Source organism: Mytilus galloprovincialis, chromosome 3, assembly GCF_965363235.1.
Source record: "Mytilus galloprovincialis chromosome 3, xbMytGall1.hap1.1, whole genome shotgun sequence".
NCBI lineage: Eukaryota > Metazoa > Mollusca > Bivalvia > Mytilida > Mytilidae > Mytilus > Mytilus galloprovincialis.
The window spans coordinates 9,314,725-9,339,538 of NC_134840.1; the positions used below are offsets into that span (position 1 = coordinate 9,314,725).

At 33.4% G+C, this 24,814-nt stretch overlaps 1 long non-coding RNA gene across 1 annotated transcript; it reads left to right on the forward strand.

Annotated features, from left to right (window-relative positions):
* Positions 1 to 24,709, forward strand: LOC143067144 (uncharacterized). The gene is made up of 3 exons (XR_012975860.1): positions 1 to 107; positions 20,217 to 20,365; positions 24,422 to 24,709. It is a non-coding gene; the product is annotated as an uncharacterized LOC143067144 (long non-coding RNA).
* Positions 24,710 to 24,814: the final 105 nt, after the last annotated feature.

A 24,814-nucleotide genomic window follows, 5' to 3' on the forward strand; every position in this document is an offset into this window, starting at 1 on the left:
GAACACATCAAAGTGTCCGAAACGGTAATCTAATCATGTATATCTAAATGATTACTTTACATCGTGTATTAGAAGTCTAGAAAAAAATAGAAAAATTCAAGCATCAGGTAAATAATAAGATTAACGTTATTTTGAATTTTCGAGGAATTTCAACAAAGACTGTTTTATTAATGGTCGAAATTATACATTAGTTCTTTATATTGTTCACCGAGGCTACGAATGGTCTGTTTTTAACGAAAAATGTATGCTATTTCCAAAATAAAGCTACGTATACATACTGTTGCTACAACTATGCCGACCTTTAGTAAATTTGCTAGTTTTAAAGAGAACTTTTTGTTTTAATGTCCATCATCTTCTTTGGTTCTTATTTTGAAGTCGTTATAACTATTTTAAATAGTCGTACTGACTAATTATTTCCGTCACTGTGGTTCATTTTATATGATTTTCAGATATCGAAGTGTAGAACGAATTTAGGATAAAAAACGGAAATCCATTAGCGTCAAGACAGGAAAAAATTACAAGAAACGCGGCAAGAAAATAGAAGAAACAACAAGATATAATTTGTTTACGTTTTACACTTCATGATGTACTAGAGAATATATTTAACATACATTCAAAAAGTCATCCATACTCTTCATTAAATAATGAAAAAGAAAAAAAAGAACAACAAAGTAAACATCGACATGCTTAGATTGTATTTGATCTTAGAATTTACTCATAATCAATAAGAAATAACTTATGTTTTTAAATGGAAACGGATAAAAAAAGTTTGTGTTACTTCATTCATTTGCCATGAAGATGTCATACTATCTTAATAAAATTAATTTCATTTGGTGAAATCCACAGGGGAAGAGTAGTGCAGAGATGAAACCCTGCATGTAAAATCGTTAAGTTCAGAGTCATACTATGAATTCAAACTTGTGGTACGGTCTTTGTATATCAAATAATGACCCTATAGTTTCCAGCATACAAATCTTTATCCTTTTATACTTATGTTTTGACTTAGTATATATACTGAGCCAAAAAAGTTTAGCAACAAAAATGTGAAATTTTATTTTATTACAAAATCATCACAACATATAATTTTAATAATAACATAATGAAATTATGACATGTCAGAAGCAACATGAATGTTTATCACTCATGAGATCACATTCATTAGGATTTTCTTTGTATGGAGCGCGGAAGGGTCAAAATGCAGAAATGAGTGTTGACGTAAAGCGAAGGTAGCGCTCCTCCCTTGACGATAGTTTTTTTTTTTTTGTCTACGAGATATCGACCTATCCTGTGCAGTTGCAATTTGTCGATATCTGTTTTTTAGTCTCTAAACTGTTGCCTTATGCACATTGAATCGAGCCACGATGTCAACAACACTCATTCAGGCATCAACCATTCCAAGAGCTTTCTGACGGTCATCTTCGGGGAGGCCTGGTTGACGCCCAATGCAATTTTTTCAAAGGTGTATGTGTTTTTCTTACCAATGGTATGTTTCTAAACGTTAGTGAAAAGGAAATTTTTAATATCGTTTTAAAAGTACAGGTACAGAAGGCAAAACATTAAATACACGTCCAAAGCTGAAATGGCGCGAAATCAATCATCAGGAAAAAAAGTACGACTGTTTTAAATTACAGGTAAAAGTAAGGATTATATCAATGATGTTTAAATAATTTTTTTCCATAAACAACTATATATACTAAGCCAAAAAAGTTTAGCAACACTTTTTTTTTATTTTTTATTTTTGGTTGTTTATGGAAAAAAATTATTTAAACATCATTATACTAAGCCAAAAAAGTTTAGCAACACTTTTTTTTTATTTTTTATTTTTGGTTGTTTATGGAAAAAAAATATTTAAACATCATTGATATAATATAATATTTATCTAACTTACAAAATTATATTCAAAGTAAAACTGTACCAAAAGGTTTAAACATCAAAGTGAGTCCCCAGGCACCGGGACATAAATCCAAAAGATTCATGAGCCGTTGGAATGAAATTCTGTTTAACTGTTCAATCCAGCTTCTTCAACTGTTACTTTCTTTTACAACCACAAATTACAAACAAATTGTAAATGAAATATCAGATATCATCAACAATAGTAACATTTCTCGTGACGATTTAGCAATAATTAAACGTCGCCTCGCAGATATTGAACAAATTGAACTATCAAAACATAAAGAAAAACAAAGGAATAAATTTCAAAGAGATAAAATTCATACTGTCCATTTAAATCAGCATATGAATGATATTAATATAACAAACCATAAGATCCCTGGAAAAAGAAAATTTAAAAGACGGAAACAAAAAACTGAAAGCATTGTTGTAAATTTGTCATCTAAAGAACTTACACGTGCTGAGGAATCTCTTTTAAGTAAAGGTTTAAACTTCTGTCCTATCCCATCAACTGTAAATAACTTTCAGCTAGACGAAGACCTAGACCAATTCGCTAGACGTTTACGCTTGAAAGATTTTTTCTACAATAGGGGCAAGAAAAACCTTGAAGAAGCCGGATTAACAGATTCAGATACTGACACCAATGAAGAAGTCACGCCCATCCCAAAATTTAGGAAAAAAAGTTCATGGAAACCACCAAAGAGCAAAAATGATAACTTGGAGTCATTCATTAACTACGTGAGGTCTGATATAAAGTCCTGTATAACAAATACAAGAAATTATAATTTATCCAAGTCAGAAAGTATAGCTTTGAAAGCGTTAAAAGATCAAGAGGATATTGTAATAAAACCTGCCGACAAAGGGGGCGCTGTGGTTGTCATGGATAAAACAGATTATATAGCAGAGGGGAATCGACAACTTTCTAACTCCATTTTTTATAAACAATTAACCACAGATCCAACGCTTAATACTATTCGAAGGATCAACACCATCCTTCAAGAGATGTTCGACAAAAAGCATATAGACAATGACACCTTTGATTATCTCCGACCTCTTGAGAACGAAGCAAAGGCCGGACGATTCTATATGTTGCCTAAAATACATAAAACGGGCAATCCAGGTCGACCAATTGTGTCAGCGAATAGTCATCCAACTGAAAAGATATCAGAATTTGTAGACCATCATCTAAGACCTCATGTGAAAGAACTACCATCATTCATTCAAGATACAACTGATTATCTCAAGAAAATGGAAAGCCTTAATCCTTTACCAAGCAATACTATACTTGCATCCATGGACGTGTCTTCTTTATATACCAACATTCCACAAGACGAAGGAATAGCAGCCTGTGAAGAGGCATGGAACACTCGTAGTGAAAAAAATCCTCCTACTGAGTGCCTTGTTACACTTCTGAAACTAGTACTGGAGAATAACAACTTCTCTTTCAATGAAAAACACTATCTCCAGATAGACGGTACTAGTATGGGCACAAAAATGGCCCCGTCATATGCCAACATATTTATGGGCCAACTTGAAAAACGCCTCTTGGCTAGTGCTCCATATCAGCCCTTATCATGGTTCCGATTCATTGACGATATTGATTTCAAATGGACAGATTCACAAGAACATCTTAATGAATTTCTAGAACACTGCAACTCTTTCCACCATTCAATAAAATTTACATATGAATCATCTATGGAGAAAATAAACTTCCTCGATACTACGAGTTACATCAAGAACGGAACCATTATAACGGACCTTCATACCAAACAAACGGACAAACATCAATTCCTTTCTCCTAAAAGTTGCCATCCTAAACACTGCTCCCGTGGTATCCCATTCAGCCAGGCATTGCGAATCAAGAGAATATGCTCTACTGAAAATACGAAAAATGCTAGACTTGGACAACTTCGTAAACATCTAGTTGTTCGAGGATACAATAACAACATTATTGATAGCGCTTTCGAAAGAGCAAACAAAACTAGTCGTCAAGAACTCCTTGAGTACAATGATAAGAATAAAGCAGCTAACAGAACACCCCTTGTACTCACTTACCATCCTGATTTTAAAAATGTGTCATCCATTGTTCAGAAGCATTGGAAAATTATAGAAAATGATTTAAATCTAAAAAAAGTATTTTCTTCACCACCAGTCATGGCCTTCAGAAGACCTAAAAACATCCGTGACAAATTAGTGACATCTGTATTAACCAAGCAGCCTAATCCATCGCCCGGTTGCTACAAACAATGTGGTCGAAGGAATTGTTTGTGTTGTAAAGCTGCCAATATAAGCAGTTCTTTCATCAGCTCCGTTACTAAACAAAATTATACCATCTACTCTAATTCCAACTGTAAAACGGAGAACTCAATTTATATATTAACATGTGACACTTGTGGCATTCAGTATGTGGGAGAAACAATGGACAAATTTAATATTCGGCTCAATAACCATCGTTCATCGTACAAAACCAACAAAAACTGTCCTCTCACAAGACATCTTCGTTCAACGAAACATCCTTTTGATAATGTCACTTTCCAAATTATAGAAGTCAACACCGAATGGGACACCACGGCGAGAAGGAGAAGAGAAAACTTTTGGATCCACCAACTCCACACTTTAGAACCTGATGGTCTTAACGAAAAAGATGAAAAAAGATACAGGAAAGATAAAGAATAATTTAAAACAAAGCATCGTCCTTTTTATCCCGTAATATTGGCCAATGGACGTTGCTAACTTCAACTACCAATTATGTATTTTTAAGGTAGCTAAATCCAAGTGCAACATGTACATTGAGCTGCAAAATATTTTTTATTTTCAAAGCAGCTAAATGCAAGAGGTCATATACATTGAGCTGCAAAATTTTCTTATTTTGAAGGCAGTTCAGTGCAACACAGACGTTGAGCTGCAAAAGTTTCTTATCATCTACATCCGATTTCACCTGGATAGATGCACGCTTGATAAAGCTAGTTGGTCTAGCGAAATATTGCGTTTATTTTCATCATTTTGTAAATATTTTAAACATTCTTATATTTACATACTAAATAGTGTGTTAAAATTACATTGTTAGGCAATCTATATATATATATATATATATATATATATATATATAACAAGTCAAAAAGGGTACAACATCACCATTAAATAACTATAAAATGAACAAATATTAGATATTTCGGATAACAGATATCCTTCTTCAATGATAGCACGATGTCAAATGAATCATGTCAAAATATTCAAACCTAGAAACTTTTTCTAAATCTCGAAATTTATACAATTTAAGCGAACACCACAGACGCTGATACAATTTTAAAATTTCCAAACACGGCGCAAAGATTACAAAGATATGCCAAATGAAAATAGTTATTTTTGATGTGAACTGGTACAACTCTAAATTTCCAAAGGTTGTGACAGTTAAGATGACCGATCCAAGTTTGTATAATATTTCAAATTTGACAACAGTAGGGCAATTGCAACAGAAACTACATATTTGCAATTGTTACAAAACCAATTCTTTGCATTTGGAAGTTGTTTTAATCTAGCACAAGATAAATGTTGCCACTTCAAACTATACACTGTAAATCTAAGTGTTAATAAATAGAACACTGCTTGAACGCTTTTTTGTAACACTTTTTGAACGTGTAATGGTGTTCCAAATGTTTACACTAGTGTTCAACAATTGAATGTGTGGTGTTCAGTTTTTAATTCCTTTGTGTCTCATTTTTGAACACATGATGTTAGAGACCTTAACATTTGTGTTCAACGATTTAACGTGTCCGAATGTTCTAAATCTTAATACGTCGACGCGTTCAACAGCCATGTAACACTTTTTGAACACGCAGAACATGTTTAAAAACCAAAATGTTAAGATTCAGAACACCAGACGTTAACATTCAGAACAGTTGACATAAGTGTTCAAAGTGATGGTGTTCAAATGTGGAACATGTTCTATTTTCAAGCGTACATAATTTTCCATAAGTACTAAACTTAATTAAACTGTTATAAAAACTATATTGAATCAGACAAAATATAACAATAAAACATATTTTAACAAGTAATTCTTTATATAATCAAATGAGCATATATATATATATATATAAGAAAGAAAAGTACACAAGAATACCTTATGATATCACAAGTAATATCCAGTGAAATCACATACATAATGTTTTTAAACTGACTTCAATATATCACAAATATTGATTTACCCCTACATGTCTAGATAGTTGCTACATCATGTGTATCCTAACCAACAAGCATGTCAATGTGATAAGTAGATAGTTTATGATATAGATATTTGTAACAATGAAAGTTTAAAAGTTTGCAAATTCAAACAGTTCTTATACGATCACATACAATGTACGCTTCACTTCTCAGTGCATTTTCACTTAAAGCTATCAACTTGGAGGCATTTTATGTGTTGTTGTCAACTCCCAATGTCAAATTCCTCCACAACATGTAATGTCTATGTGCCTACATATCCTGCAAAATAAAATTTAAAATTGATAGAAGAGAGTCTTTCATAAAGCATCAAAAAATGCAATGGTTGTTATGCTTTAAATTCGATATATACCAGAGTACAAATTGAAATTCTATGGCAGTGAAATGCAAGTTTTTACATTATACATTACAAAAGTCGATTTCTTGATCTAAGGTATTATACAGATATAGAAATGATACACCCCTATAAGCTATTAATATGCATATATTGTCATACCTTTTTTACATCTTTCTTTTTTCCAACACTTTATAGCATGCAGAAATGACCTCGTGTGATTATTGGCTACTGGTTCCTAATTCAAACATTTCAATCTAGTAAACGATTCCTGCAAATAAAAAAAACGAATGCATTTTCTATGTCAAAAATGATGTTCCAAATGTTTACACTAGTGTTCATCAATTGAATGCGTGGTGTTCAGTTTTAAATGCCTGTGTGTTTCACTTTTGAACACTTGATGTTAGAGTTCTTAACACTTAGCGTTCATCAGTTGAATATGTGGTGTTCAGTTTTTAATGCCTTTGTGTTTCATATTTGAACACTTGATGTTAGAGTTCTTAACACTTCGTGTTCATCAATTGAATGTGTGGTGTTCAGTTTTTTATGCCTTTGTGTTTCATTTTTGAACATTTGTCAATTGATGTTAGAGTTCTTAACACTTAGTGTTCAGCTAATATACGTGGATGTCAAAAATCATATTTATTCTGTATAACAGACACACGATCACAGATTGGTTATTCATCAGTTTAGGAAATTATCAGAACAAAGCTGACAGTTATTTACGTTTAATCTTAATCCTATTCTTTAATAAGTCTGTTATGTTGAACATTGAAAATTTGGATATAACAGTTATGAATATTTGACAAATATATATCTGACATGAGAAAATAACAAGGAAGCCATCGAACTACCTATGGAGATTATCCTAACTTGTTACTCACTTCTTTTGGTTCATGTGGGATAGAAGTCCCTTCTCCAGTTCTCTTCCTTGTGTGTATTGTTATGATATTGTAATTATTGTATTTATTTATGTTGGCCTAATTTGTGTTGTATGGCCTGATACATTGTAGTTGTTTACAGAATAATCTTAGAACTGTGCAGTTTAGAAATCACTGGAACAATTACAGAATGATTGGAACTTTCCAGAATGATCCTAATAAAAGATGCGTTATATAAACTTCTACATTTTACTAGAAACTTCCATTGTAACTTTCTAGGATGTTCCAGTATAGATTGTTCTAGAAGTTTCCTTGACAATTATATATATACAGACACTAAAGTTAAACACTCACTCTTGGACTTGGACTTAGACATCGATAGACATTAATATTCATAGCATTTGGATTGACACTTTTATTCTACAAACAACATCATACTGGATTGTGACCGTAATATTCAGATTGGATTCCGAAAGATATTCAGATACAGATAAAGATAAAAGATTGGACTCATATTTTGACAGTTAAGTTGACAGTAATATTTGTGTAATACTTCTTGTAAACTTTTGTATAATAAATATTGTTAAATTTTACTATTGATTTGTGTCTTTTGTTGGCTACAATTTAAAGGCGATTTCTGGCCGTAACAGAAATTGGGGGATCGTCCGGGATACTGAAAATATCTTATTCAAAATTTGTTTAGTAATTTTTATTATAACTAGCCAACAAAATTCTACAAAATGGCATTTGATGCCGGTAAATTTTTGAAAACGCCAGACCTGGAGGGGTTTGATAATTTAAAGAAAGAGGAATTAGTGTTGCTCGCTAAACATCTGAAATTAGATTTTAAAGTATCTATGAGAAAACAAATTATAAAAAATTTGGTTATAGACAAATTAGTTGACACAGAAATTTTAGGTGAAGAGGCTCTTGAACTTAAGGTAGACAATATTGACGCCTTTAAATTAAAACAGCTTGAATTAGAACATGAACTCAAATTAAAAGAACATGAATTTAAATTAAAACAAGCAGAACTGGAAATGAAGGAAAGATTGGAAATAGAGAAAAAAGAAAAAGAAGATGAATTTAAATTAAAAGAACTGGAAATGAAGGAGAGGGAGAAAATAAAAGAACTTGAAATGAGAGAAAGGCTAGAGATGGAAAAACTGAAAATTGAAATGGTCAAAGAAGAAAGCAACACTAAAGTCCAGTCGAAATCAGAATATTTTGATGCAGCAAAAAATATACGTTTGGTTCCCAGATTTTGTGAAAAAACAGTCGATAAATATTTTCCACAGTTTGAGAAAATTGCTCATAATTTGAATTGGCCAAAGCCATATTGGACTACAATGCTACAAAGTGTTTTTGAGGGTAAGGCCGCTGAAATATACTCCGCACTTCCATCAGAAAAAAGTTCCGATTATGACACGGTGAAACAGGAAGTTTTGAAAGCTTATGAGCTAGTACCAGAAGCATATAGACAGAAATTTAGATCTTATAAAAAGTTTGATTCATAAACCTATGTGGAATTTGCTCGGGAAAAAGAAGATCTATTTGATAAATGGCTTACTTCAAAGAAAACAGATAACAATTTTGATAACCTAAGACAATTGATGTTATTAGAAGAGTTCAAACAATGTGTTCATTTAGACTTAAAAACACATTTAGACGACAAAACTGTTGGGACAATACATGATGCAGCTGTAATTTCAGATAATTATACCCTTTCACATAAAAGAAGTTTCAAGGGTCAAAATGTTAATTCTTCAAGTGGAAATTACAAAAATCAAAGCACTGAGCGTACTGATAGTAAGCCTGTTGCACAGAATAAGAGTCAGTCCAGTTATAATATGTCTAGTCCAAAATTTGATACTTTTGAGAAGAAGTCACTGATTTGTGCTTATTGTAAGAAAAATGGTCACCTGATGGCTGATTGTTTTAGACTCCAGAAGAAGAATGAACGAGATAATAAGCCGAAGTCCAGTGCTTGTACGACACCTTATATTACCAGTACGTTGGAATGTCCTGCGAGTCAGGCTTTTAAGTCCAGTTTTTGTGATTACATGGAGGAATATAAACCCTTTATGTCTGATGGGTTTATTTCTATTGTTGATGATACCACTCTGCAGCCTATTAAGATTTTACGGGACACTGGAGCTTCTCAGTCTTTATTGTTAGAAGGTGTGTTGCCTTTGTCCGAGAAGACTTCTGTTGGTGCCTCCGTTTTGTTACAAGGTGTAGAGTTAGGTTGTATAGATGTTCCTCTCCATCGTATTTATCTGAAGTCAGATTTGATAACTGGACCAGTTATTGTAGGTGTTCGTCCTAATCTCCCTGTAGAGGGTATTACATTATTGCTAGGAAATGATCTAGCTAGGAACAAAGTGGTTGCTGAACCAATTGTTACCAGTGAACCAGTGGTGGATGTTAAATCACCTGAAGATGATGCTGAATTGTATCCAGCTTGTGTTGTAACTAGGGCGATGGCTAGAAAACAACAAGATGAGGATTTGCAAGAAAACCAGTTTGATTACATGGACCTTTCTGACACTTTCCTAGCCGACATTGAAGGTCCTGGTAGCTCAGAAAAGGCCATAATAAGACCACCTAATGTTAACAGGAATGTTATTATGCCATGGCCAGATGTAAACAGCCATTCATTAGACAGAAAGAATTTATTCGAAGAACAAAATAAAGACCCTGAGGTTCTTCAGCTCCGCAAGAGGGCTCAATCACAGGAGGAAGCAGACAAAGTGGCCGAATGCTATTACCATCAGGACGGCATTTTAATGAGGAAGTGGAGGCCTCCTGATGCTACCCTAGAGGAGGAATGGAGAGTGGTATACCAAGTGGTGGTGCCTAAAGTTTATAGGCAAGAAATTATTGGTCTTGCCCATGACACCCCCTTGGCTGGACACTTAGGTATAAGGAAGACTTGCCTTAAGATCTTGCAGCATTTCTACTGGCCCAGACTTCGAAATGATGTCGCAGAATACTGCAAATCATGCCATATATGCCAGATTGTTGGTAAGCCTAACCAGAAAATACCACCAGCACCACTTCTGCCTATTCCAGCCTTTGACGAACCTTTCAGCAGAGTTCTAATTGACTGCGTTGGACCTTTACCAAAGACCAAAACTGGAAATGCGTATTTATTGACAATCATGTGTACATCCACTCGCTTTCCTGAGGCTATTCCGCTAAGAAATATCAAGACACCTACTATTGTCAAAGCTCTTATCAAATTTTTCACATTAGTAGGACTTCCTAAGTCTATACAGTCCGACCAGGGATCAAATTTCATGTCAGGTCTATTTCAGCAAGTCGTGTACCAGTTAGGGATTGCTCAGTATAGATCAAGTGCGTACCATCCAGAATCTCAAGGTGCCTTAGAACGTTTTCATCAAACATTGAAGAACATGATTAGAGCTTTTTGTCTTCAATTTGACAGAGACTGGGATGATGGAGTTCACTTTCTACTTTTTGCAGTCCGAGAGGCTGTTCAAGAATCCCTTGGATTTAGTCCCTTTGAGTTGGTATTTGGCCATACTGTAAGGGGACCGTTAAAATTGATTAAGGAAAAGTGGCTCACTGAACATAATGACTTGAATCTTTTAGACTATGTATCTAGATTTAAAGAAAAATTGTACACTGCTTGTCAAATTGCTCAGAAAAACTTAAAAAATGTACAGAACAAGATGAAAATATGGTATGATAAAGATGCCAGGGATAGAGTTTTTGAGCCTGGTGATAAGGTACTTGTATTTTTGCCAGTCCCTGGACATCCTTTACAGACTAAATATTGTGGTCCTTATACAATAGAGAGTAAAATCAATGATTTGAATCATATTGTAAAAACTCCAGGTCGGCGTAAACAAAACAGAGTGTGTCATATTAATATGTTAAAACCATATTTTGAGCGTACTAATGAATGTGAGAGTAAACCAGTTGCCACTTTAGGCATGGTTAAATTTGAGAACAATCATGACAAACCAGATGTAATTGAACCACCTTTTAGTTCTAAAACTTTGGAAGAGACAGTTAGATTGAAAAATTCAGAAATTTTGTCAAATTTAGACTCAAAACTTGCACATCTGTCTTTTGATCGTAGAGAAGAAATAAAAACTTTGGTATTTTCTTTTAAAAATCTTTTTCCAGATGTGCCAAACAAAACCACTGCTGTTTGTCATGATGTTGATGTAGGAGATGCTTCTCCCATTAAGCAACATCCTTACCGGCTCAATCCACTCAAACTTGAAGTTATGAGAAAAGAAATTAAATATATGCTTGACAATGATATTATTGAGCCGAGTAACAGTGAATGGAGCTCTCCTTGTCTCCTTGTGCCAAAACCAGATAAAACCTTTCGTTTCGTGACTGATTTCAGAAAAGTAAATTCAGTCTCAAAATCTGATTCCTATCCGATTCCAAGGATAGACGATTGTATTGACAACATTGGTCAAGCAAAATTTGTGAGCAAATTTGATTTGTTGAAAGGTTATTGGCAAGTTCCACTGACACAGAGAGCTCGTGAAATATCAGCTTTTGTTACACCAGATGGCTTATTTCAATATACTGTAATGCCGTTTGGCATGAAAAGTGCGCCAGCTACATTTCAAAGAATGATCAATAATGTTATAAAAGATTTAAGCTGTTGTTATGCTTATATTGATGATCTAATTGTATGTAGTGATAGCTGGGCACAGCATTTAACACATTTGTATGATACTTTTGATAGATTGTCACAATCAAATTTGACTGTTAATCTTGGTAAAAGTGAATTTTGTCAGGCCACTGTTGATTATTTAGGGCATACAGTTGGCCAAGGTCAAGTGAAACCTATTATGGCTAAAGTGGAAGCCATTTCCAAATTTCCTCCTCCTACAAATAGAAAACAACTGATGAGATATTTAGGCATGATTGGATTTTACAGAAAATTTTGTTCAAATTTTGCTACTGTGGTTCAACCATTGACTCATCTTTTACGAAAAGATTCTAAATTCATCTGGAGTGAAAATTGTCAAAACGCTTTTGAAAATAGCAAATCACTTTTAATTAATAGTCCAGTTCTGATTACTCCAGACTTTGAAAAACAATTTAAACTTGCCGTTGATGCAAGCGATGTAGGAATTGGAGCTGTTTTATATCAAGAGACAGATGATAATGTTGAGAAACCTATATCATATTTTTCTAAGAAATTAGATAAACATCAGAAAAATTATTCGACTATTGAAAAAGAGTGTTTTGCAATGTTGTCAGCACTTCAACATTTTGATGTATATTTGAATCCCACTGTATATCCTATTCTTGTTTGTACTGATCATAATCCTCTCACCTTCATACATAAAATGAGAAACAAGAATCAGAGGTTGACTGGGTGGAGTTTATTGTTACAGGAATATGATGTAATTGTAAAACATATTAAGGGTAAAGATAATGTAATAGCAGATGCTTTATCTAGAGCTTATTAAAACACTTTGTATATACTATGTATTTTTGTTCATATTATTCATGATAAGTTTTTGTTACACTAAAACTTCTTTTAAGGGGGGAGGTGTTATGATATTGTAATTATTGTATTTATTTATGTTGGCCTAATTTGTGTTGTATGGCCTGATACATTGAAGTTGTTTACAGAATAATCTTAGAACTGTGCAGTTTAGAAATCACTGGAACAATTACAGAATGATTGGAACTTTCCAGAATGATCCTAATAAAAGATGCGTTATATAAACTTCTACATTTTACTAGAAACTTCCATTGTAACTTTCTAGGATGTTCCAGTATAGATTGTTCTAGAAGTTTCCTTGACAATTATATATGTAGGACTCGGAACCCCGATGGTACTCCGAACCGCGATGGTCACGCTGAAGTGCGATGGTGTACGCTGAAGAGCGTTGGTTAACACGCTGAAGTGCGATGGTAACATTGTGACGTTAACTTGTTAATATCTACGCTGAAGTGCGATGATGGTTACGCTGAAGTGCGATGGCGGCTCTGTCAGAGATGGTCTAACTATAAAGTTGACTTTAATGAAACTGTGTGATGGTTTATTCCAGCTAAATGCGATGGTCTGAAGTAAGAACTCTATTGAATGAGGTGTGGTGTAGTGGTTAGCGTTCTAGCTTCGCATTTGGGAGATCGGTTTCAATTTTTAGTCAGGTCTAATAAAAAATACATACAATTCTAATTTGCTAATCATCCGCTTAGCACGAGAAGTATGGAGTCAGAAAAAATGGGTTAGATGGCATTAATTTAGTATACGCGATTCGAGTTGGAGGAAATGTCAAGTGCGCCAAAAAAAAAAAGGTTCAGCGTGTCGGTCTATATAGAGCTACGCAGGGTCCATCTTATTTTATCAAATATAACTTGTTCTCGTCATATCATAGCCGAGAAATTGCTCATAAGACACTCATTCATCCATTTATATAATATCGTAACAGTTTTTGACAAATGAAAGCCATCAAGTACATGTATATATGCTTGACTTATAGCGAAACGTGACGCGAGTTCTGTGAAAACTTTAGAATAAGCTGATTTTCCGCTATTCCGCAGACTAACCTGTTGCAGAAGATTTATACTGTAAGAACAATACAATTAGACTTATATGTAGTGCGAGTTTTCTTACAAAGCAGAATTCATCTCAATAATAAAGTAAAATTATATCGACTCGATAAATATGATTGCTTTTAATAAATTTTATTCTATTTAAAAAAAAAATCACATATAATTTAGTGAAACATACTTGAACCAAAGACCCAGACATTTTATTGGTCGTACAAAATGTGTGCGGCATAACACCGAACGCTAGATAACCAATCTGCAGACCAAGATCATCTTTTAGCCGATTTGTTCCTTATGATTTGTAGCATGACTTAGTTATAAATTATTTTGTAACCTCAACCTCTAATGCTCAAAACTGTTCTGGACTTGAATTGTTCGTTACTTTGTTTTTTTTTTTTTTTGTTTTTTTTTTTATTCCTTTGTTCGCAATAAATCTTAATCTAAATAATCTTATCCACCTGCCTGCAAATCCGTGTTGTTTAGAAAACGTCAAAACAACTAAAAGTCCTGCTAAACCATCGCACTTCAGCGAAAGGACCATCGCACTTCGGCGTAGACCATCGCACTTCAGCGTGACCATCGCACTTCAGCGTCCCCATCGCACCTCCGAGTCCTACATATATATACAGACACTAAAGTTAAACACTCACTCTTGGACTTGGACTTAGACATCGATAGACATTAATATTCATAGCATTTGGATTGACACTTTTATTCTACAAACAACATCATACTGGATTGTGACCGTAATATTCAGATTGGATTCCGAAAGATATCCGGATACAGATAAAGATAAAAGATTGGACTCATATTTTGACAGTTAAGTTGACAGTAATATTTGTGTAATACTTCTTGTAAACTTTTGTATAATAAATATTGTTAAATTTTACTATTGATTTGTGTCTTTTGTTGGCTACAATTTAAAGGCGATTTCTGGCCGTAACAGTATCCATTCTTCGTTTAACCGCCTAAATCACCAGCCGATATCTGTTTCCGGTATTTGGTACCCTGGTATATTTTTTTAACGCGAGGTGTTCTAAATTTCGAGCGATTTGAACACTGATTGAACATGTAATGTTAATAAACAAAACGGATCATGAAATAAGATAAACATCGACATATTTTTCTTACGATAATATCATAACAGGCCTCATGCATAATTATGCCACTTATAAGTAATACTAGTAATAATAATAAAAAAAAGTTCATAAACTATACATAATTATATGCCAGCTTGGAAGTTTAATATTTCACAATTACTAAAATATTAGTCAAAAATTCACAAGATCATCATCCTGCGTATACATTCATATTTTTTTTAAATTAATTTCTTTGTAAAATTGCCAATAATTAGAAGGATAGAAAATCGGATAAAGAACTATCTTCGTTTTGAGATCAGAATTGAACACCGGCTCCTGGGTACAAAAATTTCAGCAAAAAATAAAAACCTTTATTTTTTCATTACAAGTTTTATTTATTACACTATTAGTTATTACTTTATGATATGGTACAAAAATCAACCCAAAAAATTGATTCAGTTTGGCCTCAGATGACTTTTAAAATGTTTATATCATTGAAAAAGCTCCAAATTATCTCCCTTTGGTGCAAAAATGCCATTTTTTTTTTTTGGCATTAAATTTGAAATATCTTTTTTAACTCATCAGTGACCTATATTTTTTATTATTGTTTTCAAATAAGCTGTACATAAACTAAATAATTGTAAAATTTAAGCTATTTCTGTAATTAGGTTATTTTTTTATTTCGATATTACATCTATTTCTCCTATTAGTTCAACAGAAAAAAAGGACATTAACAAAAATGTATGATTTTTCCAGAGGCAGATTGTGAGCTTAAATGAACGGTGACCCCATCTTTTTATTTCATTTTTCTTTTAGGTATATGATAAAGTTCATTTATAAAAAAATATAGCGAAATCCTATATTAGAAAAAAAAAATTGATTTATACCCAGGAGCCCCTTAAATGTTGTTATCAACAACATTTTTTGCCAAATCACTTACAACAAACCAGTCTAATAAAAGGATTCCGATTTCTTTGGATCTTTCTTATAAATTGGTGCACAATTGCTTTTTCGGGTACGCTTTTTTTGAAGACCGATGACAGTTTGGGTTAAACCTTTTGGCCTTCCACGATTCTTCATATCTGGCATGGTGGAAGTAATATATGCGAAACACGCGATCAATAACAACTAGAATCCAGTAGATGTTCTTCTTGTTGAGTGGTATCTCGTTCTTCTTGCGAAACTAGTTTTCGTGAATTTTTGAATATATGAACATTATTAGTATCATTTTCTTTATTATCTGTTACATTTAAATCATCATTGATGTCTTCAATATCCTCATAAACATGCACGTCTGTTTGTTCATGTTCATTGCCACTTGAACTTGTACTTTCCATAGAATCAGATTCTAGAACTTCAAGAACCATACACTTCTTCCCATGACTCCAAAAAATTGTAATGCTCTGAGTAACATCTAATTTCTGTTGATATTCGCCCACCAGTAGCTTTGGATGCAAGACTAGCCATTTGTTGTAACAGAATTTGTGTCTCCCTGTATTTTGTGCTTTGAGAAATTTTCCTCACTCTTTTTGGTGTACATATGATGGAACACACTGATAACTGGGTTTCTGATATATCATCAAATAATCTATAAGATGTCCTGACTGTGTTAATCTTCCAACGATCTGACACTGCTTCAGCAACAAACAAATGTTCGTGATTAACTTCTCTTAGTTTGAGTTATATGCCTACACAGGAGAAGCATACTTTGATGAAACATACAAGAGCAACTTTTTGAATCGACTCTTATTTGGCAAAACTTTTAGGAATTTTGGTTCTCAATGCTCTTCAACTTCGTACTTTATTTGGTCTTTTTAACTTTTTGCATTTGAGCGTCACTGGTGAGTCTTTTATAGACGAAACGCGCGTCTGGCGTATATACTAAATTTAGTCCTGGTATCTATGATGAGTTTATTTACAACCACTGGGTCGATGCCACTGCTGGTGAAGATTTATTTCCCAGAGAGTATCACAAGCCCAGTATTCAGCACTTTTTGTGCTAACTTGAATTGTCATTGATATGGTTATATTTATATATTTACTGATTACAAATTTTTGATTTTTTTGAATTACTAAGGCTTTTCTACCTCAGACATAGATCACCTTAGCTGTATTTGGAAAAAACTTTTAGGAAATTTGGTTCTCAATGCTCTTCAACTTCGTACTTTATTTGGATTTTTTAACTTTTTTGGATTCGAGCGTCACTGATGAGTCTTTTGTAGACGAAACGCGTGTCAGGCGTATATACTAAATTTAGTCCTGGTATCTATGATGAGTTTCTTTTGCCTTGGCTTGTTGTAGCTGTCCATATAATTTCTCTATCATCACTCTCTTTCTGCTCCAGTTTTCCTTCAGACCTAAGTGAAAACTGTTTCAGGATGTATGCCCAAGCAGATGGTGTCACCAACTCTTGATATTTATATTTAGGTGAATCATTCAACAGTGGCGGATCCAGAACTTTTCCTAAGGGGGGGGGGGGGCCGCTGACTGACATAAGGGGGCCCCGCTCCAGTCATGCTTCAATGATTCCCTATATAATCAACCAAATTTTTCCCACAAAAGGGGGGCCCGGCCCCCCCAGGCCCCCCCCCCCTGGATCCGCCTATGTTCAAGAATGCTGAAACTGTACTCACCCATATCCTGCCCATATTCAGTTCATTTTGTTTGTAATATTTTTCAAATTACATAAAATTTGCCCCAAGTCATATACAGGTACATGCTAGATTTTTTTCTGAAGGAGAGTTGTATTTTGATTTTTAAAATATATTTAATTTTATAGTTAAAAGTTTTAAGTTTATATGCGTAACAGTAACAAAAGTTTTTAAATATATTAAAATTTTGATATTTAATTATTATTCTTACATTTTAATTCCAGTGTGATATAATTTAATTAAAGCCGGCTAAATAGCAAATTTGCTATTTTGCCGGTGCCGGTCAAATAGCCACTGCCATATCTTTATTACCAAATAAAAATTGAGAAAGGAAATGGGGAATGTGTCAAAGCGACAACAACCCGACCATAGAGCAGACAACAGCCGAAGGCCACCAATGGGTCTTCAATGTAGCGAGAAACTCCCGCACCCGGAGGCTTTCTTCAGCTGGCCCCTTAAAAAATATGTATTCAATTTCAGTGATAATGGACGTCATACTAAACTCCGAATTATACACAAGATACTAAAATTAAAAATCATACAAGACTAACAAAGGCCAGAGGCTCCTGACTTGGGACAGGCGCAAAATTGCGGCGGGGTTAAACATGTTTAAGAGACCCCCCATCCCCTATACCTCTAGCCAATGTAGAAAAGTAAACGCATAACAATACGCACATTAAAATTCAGTTCAAGAGAAGTCCGAGTCATATGTCAGAAGATGTAACAAAAGAAAATAAACAAAATGACAATAATACATAAATAACAACAGACTTTTAGAAGTTAACTGACATGCCAGCTCCAGACCTCAATTAAACTGATTGAAAGATTCTGTTCATCAAATGAATATTAGGCACGATCCCTCCCGTTATGGGTTTAGTATCATACTATCATAAAATATATGAGAAGAACATAGCCCGTGTCATGCCGACAACCGTTTTTTTTTTTTTTTTAAATAAATGTGTTTAGTTCCGATGCAAAGACCCTATAAGTGAATCAATATTAAAACCAAAAAATACGATATCTTTAATGACCGGACAACAGTATCGTAACTATATCCCTTCTTAATAATTCTGTTTAAAGGTTTTGTAAGCTTTTTAGGTGAATACTGACATTTTTGTGCTTTGTAAAGAATATTACCATAAAAGATTTGATGTGAAATACCTGAACGTATAAGATGTCTGCATGTTGATTTATATTTACGAATTATTTCCTTATACCGATGATAAAATTTAGTATATGTTTTGAGTAGTTTGTGATATCGAGAACCCTGGTGTAATAATTTTTCAGTAATTCATAAATTTCTCTCGCTAAAATCTAATACGTTGTTACATACACGAGCGAATCGTACAAGTTGAGATAACACCATATGATGGTGACAGTAAAGTCTATATAAACTATAGGTATACAATTATATCAACATCAATAATACATATAATACATACATAAACACAGACTATGTGACAGCAGAAGGTGTTGTAATAATAAACAAACATTATTTTAACATTTCAGATCTAAGCTTAAAAGATCTAAATATAAATTTACCTAAATTACACAACTCTTTTACATTGTTAGTACTCATCAGTTTAATAAATTTGTACATCGACGGTTTTTTCCAATAAAATGGCTTAATATAAATTGTTCTAAAACCTTGAAAACGTGGACATTTGAGGATGAAATTCATCCTCTATATCATTTTTACAAAAAGTACATGTTCTATTATTTCTTGTTATACCATAAAATATTCCATTTTCTATTAATAAGTCGTGCTTTTCTCAGACTATGACGTCTTTAATTTACATTGTGTCCTTTGTCTTATCACAGTTGTTCTGTGTCTTTTGTGTTATGTGTCGGTTAAAAGCTCATTAGAGCTTACGTCTTGCCCTTGTTTGTATACTATGCCGACTCTGAGTAAAGCTAATTTATTATTTAAGTGTGCGCTTTGTCCAAGGCTCTTAAGAGATTTCCAACTGAACGTTACAATGTTCTGTTACATCATGTTATATGTTAGGGGATGAATCTACTAAGCGCTTTAATATAAACATGCCTTGTCAGATTTGTTACGTGCCTGTCTGTTGTTCATGGTTCTCGAGTCGTTGGATTTCTTTGTTTTCTGTGTAATTTCACATTTTAACAGCTAACAGTATAGGTTATGCGCTTTGTCGATGGCCGTACGATGGCCTATAATTTTTCCCATTCTAGTCGTCAGTGGCGTATAGTTAACAACCATACTATTAGTTTTTATTTGTATATCAATCAGGAACATAGGTGTTAGATATAATGTTCCCAGACCAATCAATTACTTATTAAAGCAGTTTTGCTGGGATGAATTTAGGATGAATCGATGGAAGGTCAGGAGTAAATTATATTAGAAAATGAATCTATAAAGGCAACAGTAGTATACCGCTGTTCGAAAGTCAGATATTAGAATGAGTGAATATTACAGCTCTGGTGATACGAGGACATGCCAGAGAAGTGAAAAGATCCATTTATCATCTAATTATTTATACACTATTTTGAAGAAATAAATAGGAAGAACATATGACAAGTTTATATTAAGCATTGTATTTTTGTATCGTTTTAATTTTGTTTTCTCTGTCAGAATGAAGTTATACAGAATGGTGTTGTGTATTGTATTGTTGATCCAAACAGGAGAATGCCATTTATTGTATCCCGACTATTACAGCTTTCATCCACAAGCTACGTGTCCTGTAAATACTGATAGTTTCACCAAAAATATTGTTATATTATGTATGTATATTCATTTTTGTATTAACTGTTATATTTTTAAAATGTTTAACTATTTATGGAAACATAATTCCAGAAGTAATTTACGTTTAATATAAAGTACATTTGTTGAATTTTGTTGGAAAAAAAGGAGCTAATATTCTAATCAAGAGTGCACACGCTTAAATGTGTCGCCTGTTTAACTGACCAGTGGCGGATCCAAGGGGTTGGGGGGGGGGGGGGGACGATCAATGCATTTGAATGGGAACATGTGGGTTATGAACCCCCTTTTTAAAATGGCTGGATCTGCCCCTTGACAATTGATGTTATGTTGGAAGTCTTAAAGATAAAGGTTTTACTAAACGCATTACAGACACTTAACATTTATAACCAGATGCTCCGCAGGGCGCAGCTTTATACGGCCACAGAGGTTGAAATCTGAACAGTTTGGGCAAGTATGGACACAAAATTCAAGCTTGATACAGCTCTGAATTTGGATTGTGATTAAATAGTTGACACAGCAAAGGTTTCTGACACCTGTTGAATATAAATCTCCTCAAAAAAAATATTTGATGAAAAATTCTTCTTAATTTCTGAAATCTGAAATGAGAAAATGTTTGCCCCCACCCCTCCCCATTTTTTATTTACCTCCGCCAATCCCCTATTCCAAAAAATAATCTCAATTCAAATTTCTAATTAAGATGGCAACAATAACTATTCATTTAAATATATCATAAAGTATTAAAATATAAAATAACTTAGTCATGGTTAAAATTAATATTAATTAACAGTAAAGTCTGTAAATACAGCTACACATCTCAAGACTTCCTTTCACATAATTTTCAAGCAGTGTAAGGGAGGTAATCAAACATATATATAACAGTGTTCTTTAAATTTTAATTTGAATTGGATTACCTACCTTGCACTACTTTTAAATTGTATAAATTGTCCAGTAACCAGAAAAACCCTTGTTTCCCCCCCTTTTTCCCCCTAATTGCTTATTGATTTGTTCCATTACCCCCTATTACCATCCTTTGTAGTATGGAAACTTGTGGTATAATTTCAGAGAGATTTATACACCTAAACACAAGTTATTGACTAAAAACTACAAAAATGCTTATTTGGGCCCCTTTTTGGCCCCTCACTTATTGAAACCCCCCTTGGAGCAAGAACCCAAAACTCAATTTCAGCCTTTTCTTTGTAGTAAAAACCTTGTAGTGTAATTTCAGTGAGATCCATACACTTAAACACTAAGTTATTGTCTGTTAACTAGAAAAAATGCTTCTTTTTTACCCTTTTTTTTTTTAATAAATCTCAACCTGCTACTTAATAGTATGAATATTATGGTACAATTTCAGAGTAATAGAAATACTAAAACACACAACTTATTGTCCTGAAACTAGATAAATGTATGTTTTGGGTCCCTTTGGGCCCCTAATTCATAAACCGATGGGACCATGACCCTCAAAATCAATCCCAACCTTCCTTTTGTGATTATAAACAGTGTGTTAAAATTTTATTGATTTCTATTTACTTATACTAAAGTAATTATCCAGAAACTATCCGTCTTCGGATGCCGCTGACGGCGACGACAACATGATACCAAATATATGACGACCGCAAAAATTTTTGTTGTATTAAAATCAGTAACAATGAGTTCAAGGTCAGATAAATTGAGTCAGACAAACATATACACCTTACAATTTTTGATACACCAAATATAGTATACATATTGCTTAAAGCATTGAAAAACAGACACACAAAAAAAAAACCTCAACATTGACCCATGAACTATGAAAATGAGGTCAAGGTCAGACGAAGCCTGCCGAACTGAAATTTACCCATTACAATCATTTCATATATCAAATATAGTTTACCTTCTGCTTATAGTATTTGAGAAATGGACCTAACTATGTATTAACTCTTACCTTGATCACTGATCCATTGAATGAGGTCGAGATCAGGCTAACTGTCTGTCTGACAGACAAATCTGTTTTTCAATCTCTGCTGTAACTTTGACCTTTGGACCCATAGACATCAAAATTAATCATGGAGGTTTTCCTCTCATGTGTCCATTCCTCCTGTAAGATCGAATATACAAACAACAACAACAACAAAAATCAAATACAACATTTCCCCAATTTTCAGTTTATAAAATCTGTAACCATGATTTTTGGTCTACTGACCTAAATAAATAAGTGAGGTTTTCCTAGAAGCATAGTCAAGATAATTTCGGTGAAGGTTTAAATCATGGCTCATTGGCCTTCATCCAACATTTTTTGCCAAATTTTAGTCTATGAATTGGGACTGTGACTTTTACCCTTTTGACATACAGATCATAAGGCTTCTTTACCATCCTATAAGGCATAATGAAACCAAGCATAAAAAAGATTTGAGTTTTGGCTCAAACAATACTTTCTGAAATTGAAACTTTTTACCATCTTTCAGTCTATTTATGGCACTGAGACATTAACTATTTACCTGGTCATCAAACAAATAAAAACTGGTCTTGCAATATCAAAATGCCATTTTTTAAAAAGCTTGGTGAAGGTTGGCTTTAAAAATATCAGAATCAACACAGGCACTTGTCTCAGAATTTTTGTCCCTATATAACTTTAACAATATAACACATATTAAAGGGGCACTAGCTACGAGATATATGAAAAACCTAATATATTATTTTCTTTGGCTCAATCAGTAATGAAATACAAATAGTGAAATAATAATTCCTTTTAAGTAGACAATAACGTTCAATTTTGTCGAAATAAGCAAAAAAACATTGATAATGAATCATATTCACTTGCAAGTGAATAATTCGACCTCCTTGTATTCGTATTCATGCGAACTTTAATTTAACCCCTTAGCTTGAGATAGATAACACGTGAATTGTATGTGTAAAGTTATTTTTTAAAGGAAGAGAATGTCAACATTGAAAGTGGAACAAAGGTAAATCATTTGATTGACTGATTCGATCCACAAATAAACATTCTAATACAGGTAAAAACGATGATAAACATTTATTTTTTATCTGTAATTTGAAAATAAATAGACCTAGAATAATTCAACAGCACGTGTTTGCTTAATCTATTTATATCTATATGTATAGCTTGTATGGTCATCGGATGACTATAAAGGACAACTCGATAAATAATTAGTTGGCGTCTAGACTCAAATACACACGAAAGGAAGCTACGTATTTTCATGCCTGTGCCTTGTTTATTGTTTTATTTAAACTTTTAATAGTTTGGGAAAATGTTTTACATTGTTATAAATCAAATATGAGAATTTGCTTAGAATCGGTGAACATGAATTTGACAGCTAGTGCCCCTTTACCGATTCTAATCAAATTCTAGGTTTTTCATAGATAGATAGATAATTTTATTAACCAATCATGGTGCCCAAAATTTGAGCTATACAATCAAATGAATTACAAAATAAAGCACAGAAAATGATATATCTCGTAGCTAGTGCCCCTTTAAGGTATAAAGGAATTTTTTTCTTCTGAAACAAGTGCCTGTGGAATACACATGAGAATCAATTTTTTTGAAAAAAAATCTATTTTCAAGTTCATATAACATATACATAGACTACGAACATACCCTGATGTCACCAGTTGATGTGTCAAAACTTATATGTTAGGTTTGGAAAGATTGAGTGATCACAAAACTGATTGACCCGCCACATTCTGTATGTGGTAATCCCAGTTATTCAGTGGTTGTTGTAGTATAACCAGCTGTTGGTTTTATCTTTTGTTTCACATTTTGTCATCTTGTAGCTATGTGAGGCTTTCAATCAGAGATGATGCTTTCGTTTTTATTGTTGAAGGCCCCAAGATGACCTGTAACTGTTAACAACTTTATCCTTACATCTTGAGATACTTGTCCTATCTGGCAATGATAACATAGCTCTCCATTTTCATTTTTATCATGTGTACTTTTGGTGGCCTTTGACTGTTTCTGATCTTTGGTTGGATTGTTGTCTCTTTGACACATACCCCATTTCCATTCTCAATTTTATTTGCTCATTTTTGACAGAAATTATGATTGGACTGTTAAATAACTATAGACATTTGTATTTCAGCTCTGTGTGTAACAGCAGGATATGTAATGAATACTGCTATAGCTACTTCTATATGGAAGAAATGTTTAGACATACCAACACTTGGTGCCTGCAACAGTGAACCAGACTGTGCTAGCGATGGAACCAGGTGTGTTCCAAAAGACTCTCTGTAATATTCATGTTCTTCCTCTTGGACATTTTGTCAAATTATTTGTATTATATACCTCAATTACTTAAAAGAATTTCTATGGCTAGGCATGGAAGCCTAACATATTTAATAGGGCAATATAAATTGATAGAATAATTCAATGAACTTATTTCTTTTTTTTTTATAACATTGTTTTTTACTTAATAGTACCTTATACTTATAGTATGGTTGGAAATTCTTTATAACGTATGCAGTCTGTTTTATTT